We start from the raw sequence: 5,441 nt of genomic DNA, 5'->3' as shown, positions 1-5,441 counted from the left end.
TCTGTTGCCCCTGGCAACTGTCTCATTATTTGCCAGGCAGTTCCTGGCCTGGAGCCCTGCTAGGGGTCAATTTAATGGTTTTCAGCTCTGGGATACATGATATTCTAGCACCAACTCTGACTGGAGATAACTAACGAGACTGATGACCTCCCTTGACCTTGAGTTCAAAAATGCGGGTGAATTCCTCGATAGCTAATTTTTACTGCTGATCTCTCCCATTATATTGTAAATTCCCCACAGGTTGGATCTGTAGTCTATTGTTGTGCTCTGTGTACAGTAAGCACTCAATAAATACCATTGACTGATTTTATTCCTAAGAGCCTATGAGACTGTTCTGTACAGAAGAGGTGCCCAGTAAACGCTGATGAGGACTGGTTTGATAAGGACAGCCAGGGCGTTGATAATAATTGGGTCCAATGAGAGAAGGAGAAGCATTCCAACTGGTTTCTTTGAGTTTCCCTTTTCAGCCTCTCTCCTCATTTAATCGTATTTATTGAGTGCTGAATTTTTGCAGAGCGCTGTATTAAGAGTTTGGAAGAGTATAATATAACAATAAACAGAAAAAGTATCTGACTAACGTCACTTCTGTTTCCTCTCTCATCCTCAGTTGTGACCCCAGAGGAAATCCAGACTCAGCGATGAGAAATCAGACCTCAGTGACCGAGTTCATCCTCCTAGGGCTGACAGACAATCCAGACTGGAAGATTGTCATCTTCTTATTCCTGCTACTCAGTTACCTGTTGAGCATCATTGGGAATCTGACCATCCTCACTCACGCTACTGGACTCCCACCTCCGCACCCCAATGTACTTCTTCCTCCAGAATTTTTCCTTCCTAGAAATTTTGTTTACGTTGGTCACCATTCCCAAACTGCTGGTGGATATTTCGACCGGGGACAATTTCCTATGATGCTTGTGTCATTCAGTTGTTTTCGTCATCTTCCTGGGGGCGACAGAGTTCTTCCTCCTGGCCGCCATGTCCTACGACCGCTATGTCGCCATCTGCCGGCCGCTACATTACTTGACCATCATGAGCTGGAGAGTCTGCACCCTGCTTGTCCTCTGCTGCTGGCTGGCCGGCTTCCTGATCATCCTTCCGGGCCTCATCCTGGGTCTCCAGCTGGACTTCTGTGACTCGAACGTCATCAACCATTTCACCTGTGACACTGCGCCCATGCTGGAAATATCGTGCACTGACACGCAATTATTAGATCAGATAAATTTTATATTAGCAGTGGGGACACTCCTGGTCACTCTGTCACTAGTCGCCATGTCCTACACGGCCATCATCCGCACCATCCTGAGACTGCCCTCCACCCAGCAAAGAAAAAAATCATTTTCCACCTGCTCCTCCCACATGAACGTCATCTCCCTCTCTTATTGCAGCTGCATATTCATGTACATCAAGCCATCCCCCAAGGAAGGTTTAGACTTCAACAAGAGGGTGGCGGTGCTAAACACCTCAGTGGCCCCCATGCTGAACCCCTTTATCTACACCTTACGAAACCAGCAGGTGAAGCAGGCCATCAAGGACGTAGCCAAGAGGGTCATTTTCTTTAAGAAGAAATAAGAGGCTTTGGAACCTTGTTTGTGATTCTGTAATAGAAAACGAAATTGAATGGCCAAAGCTTTCCTTAGTGAGGACGGATTTACAGCTCCCCACTCCGGTCTTCCTTCCTCATCCTCTTTTTCTGTTTCCACTCCCAGGTCTGAGAACTTCACCACGTCTTCCACTAGACCTGCCCCATTGCTTTCCACAACAACATTAGAGCTAGTTGTGATCGTATGAGTAGTAGAATAATAACTGTGGTATTTGGTAAGTGCTTCCTATGTGTCAGGTACTGTACTAAGCGCTGGGATGTATACAAGCAAATCAGATTAGACAGAGTTTCTGTCCCTCATGTGGTTCAGAATAGTAGTAGTAGTAGTAGTAGTAGTAGTAGTAGTAGTAGTAGTAGTAGTGGTAGTACTTTCCCATCAATGTAGACAGCACTACCATCCTTCCTGTCTCACAAGCCTGTTACCTTGGCGTTAACCTCTACTCCTCTCTCTCATTCAACCCACAAATTCAATCTGTCTCGAAATCCTGAGGTCCCACCTTCACACCGTCGCTAAAATCCACGCTTTGCTCTCGATCCATTCTGCTACCACATTAATACATCACTCACCCTATCCCGCCTGGATTACTGCATCAGTATCTCTGACCTCCAGCCTCTTATCTCTCCCCACTCCAGTCCATACTTCACTCTGCTGCCCGGATCATTTTTCTTCCACCACGTTCTGGAAACATCACCCCGCTCCTCAAAAAACTCCAATGGTTGCTCATCCACCTCCGTATCAAACAAAAATTCCTCTCCATTGACTTTAAAGCACTCCTTCACCTTGCCCCCTCCTACTTCATCTCGCTTTTCTAGATCTACAATCCATCCCGCACACTTCGCACCTCCAGTGCTTACCTACTCACTGTGCCTTGATCTCTCCTGTCTCGCCGCCAAGCCATAGCCTACATTCTGACTCTGGCTTAGAACGCCCTCCCTCCTCACATCCGCCAGACAATTACTCTTCCTCCATCTCTTCAAAATCTTACTGAAGGCACATCTTCTCCAAGAGACCTTCCCAGACTAAGTCCCATTTTTCCTCATCTTCCATTCCCTTCTACATCGCCATGACTTATTCCCTTGTCTCTTCCCTCCACTCCCAGCCCCACAACACTTATATATACATATCATCATCATCATCAATCGTATTTATTGAGCGCTTATTATGTGCAGAGCACTGTACGTAGCGCTTGGTAAGTACAAATTGGCAACATATAGAGACAGTCCCTACCCAACAGTGGGCTCACAGTCTAAAAGGGGAAGACAGAGAACAAAACCAAACATACTAACAAAATAAAATAAATAGAATAGCTATGTACAAGTAGAATAAATAGATAAATAAATAAATAGAGTAATAAATATGTACAAACATATATACATATATACAGGTGCTGTGGGGAAGGGAAGGAGGTAAGATGGGGGGATGGAGAGGGGGACGAGGGGGAGAGGAAGGAAGGGGCTCAATCTGGGAAGGCCTCCTGGAGGAGGTGAGCTCTCAGCAGGGCCTTGAAGGGAGGAAGAGAGCTAGCTTGGCGGATGGGCAGAGGGAGGGCATTCCAGGCCCGGGGGATGACGTGGGCCGGGGGTCGATGGCGGGACAGGCGAGAACGAGGTACGGTGAGGAGATTAGCGGCAGAGGAGCGGAGGGTGAGGGCTGGGCTGTAGAAGGAGAGAAGGGAGGTGAGGTAGGAGGGGGCGAGGTGATGGAGAGCCTTGAAGCCCAGGGTGAGGAGTTTCTGCCTGATGCGCAGATTGATTGGTAGCCCCTGGAGATTTTTGAGGAGGAGAGTAATATGTCCGGAGCGTTTCTGGACAAAGATAATCCGGGCAGCAGCATGAAATATGGATTGAAGTGGAGAGAGACACGAGGATGGGAGATCAGAGAGAAGGCTGATGCAGTAGTCCAGACGGGATAGGATGAGGGCTTGAATGAGCAGGGTAGCAGTATGGATGGAGAGGAAAGGGCGGATCTTGGCAATGTATATATATGTATATATGATATATAATAACATTACAGATATATATCTACATCCGTAATTTTATTTTTTGTATTGATGTCATTTTATATGTATTGATGTCTTTCTTCCCCAACCTCAGACTGCGAGCTCACTGTGGGCAGGGATTGTCACTCTTTATTGTTGTACTTTGCTTTCCCAAATGCTTAGTACAGTCCTCTGTACGCAGTAGGCGCTCAATAAATGCGATTGAACGAATTAATGAATGAATGATTAGTAGTAGTAATAGCGATTCTTTGTCTCTCTCATCTTCAGTCCATACTTCACTCTGCTGCTCAGATTATCTTTCTAAAAAAAACTCAGTCTATATCTCCCCTCTCCTCAAAAACCTCCAGTTGTTGGCCATCTATCTGTGAATGAAACAGAAAAACTTAACTATAGGCTTTAAGGCACTTAATCAGCTCTCTCGCTTCTATCTTACCTCACTCGTCTCCTATTGCAATCCAACTCACATGCTTAGCTTCTTTAATACCAACCTACTCACTGTATCTCAATCCCTTCTTTCTCACCACAGACCTCTTGCCCACAATCTCCCTCTGGCTTGGAATTCCCTCCCCCTTCATATCTGACAGGCCAATACTACCCCCACTTCATTTATTAATTCATTGTTTCATTCAATCATATTTAATAAGAGTTTACTGGGTTCAGAGCATTGTATTAAGTCTTGGGGGAGTACAATATAAAAATAAACAGACACATTCCTTGCCCACAAAGAGTTTACAATCTAAACAGGGAGACATACTCCGATATAAATAAATGAATTACTGATATGTACATGAATGTTGTAGTTCTGGGATAGGGATAAATACAGGGAGCAAGTCAGGGCAGATCGGAAAGGACTGGGAGAAGAGGAAAGTAGGGCTTAGCCAAGGAAGGCCTCTTGGAGGAGTTATGCCTTCAATGCCCTACTACATTATATCTCCTCCAAAAACACTTCCCTGACTAAGCCCTCCCATCTGTCTCAACTACGGATTGGAAACGAACACGATAAGCACTTTGATATTCATCCTTCTTTCAGTGCCACAGCACTCATATACATAACCATCTGCAATTTATCTTAGCGTCTGTGTCTCTCTTTAAACTGTAAGCTCCTGTAGGCAAGGATCATGACTCTCTACTGTATTGTATTCTACCAAACGCATTGTACAGTGTTTTGCACACAGGAAGTGTACAATAAATGCCATTGATTGATTGATTGATTGATTGGTTGGTTGATTTATAATTGTAGAAACAATGAAAGTAATGATAGCAAAGCAGCAGTAGTGGTAGCAGAAGTACTAACGCTGGTAGAAGTAGTCATAGTAGTTATGGTAGTACTAGTAGCAGCAAACGTAATAGTAGAAGTAATAGAACGAATGAATGATTATTAATGAATTATTATTATGGCATTTGTTAAGCATTTACTATGTGCCAGGCATAGTTCTAAGCGCTGGGGTAGATACAAGATAGTCGGGTTGAACACAGTCCCTGTCCCACATGGGGCTCACTGTCTTAATCCTCATTTTACAGATGAGGGAACCGAGGCACAGAGAAGTGAAGTGACTTGCCCATGGTCACACAGCAGGCAAGTGGTTGAGCGGGGAATCTCAATGAACACTCAGTGATTTGTTCTGATCACTCCATTTGTAAATACATTTTATTTCTAGCTCGCCCATTAGAGTAGAAGATCCTTGTGGGCTGAGAATGTGTCACATGTTTCTCAACAACCCACTTCTACTCACATCAAATGAGCTCTGTTGGCTTTAAGACTGTCAACCTGCAATCTCCCCGATACCAATCTAATCTCTTCTCCCAAGCCTCCTACCCGGACTATGGCCTGCAATATTCCA

The 5,441-nt window shown here is 44.9% G+C and overlaps 1 pseudogene; it reads left to right on the top strand.

The window, feature by feature from the left end:
- Window positions 1-638: 638 nt before the first annotated feature.
- Window positions 639-1,569, top strand: LOC119922215 (annotated as a pseudogene).
- Window positions 1,570-5,441: the final 3,872 nt, after the last annotated feature.

The sequence above is a fragment of the Tachyglossus aculeatus genome, unplaced genomic scaffold, assembly GCF_015852505.1.
Source record: "Tachyglossus aculeatus isolate mTacAcu1 unplaced genomic scaffold, mTacAcu1.pri scaffold_100_arrow_ctg1, whole genome shotgun sequence".
Taxonomy (NCBI): domain Eukaryota; kingdom Metazoa; phylum Chordata; class Mammalia; order Monotremata; family Tachyglossidae; genus Tachyglossus; species Tachyglossus aculeatus.
This window is presented reverse-complemented; position numbering and strand designations above follow the sequence as displayed.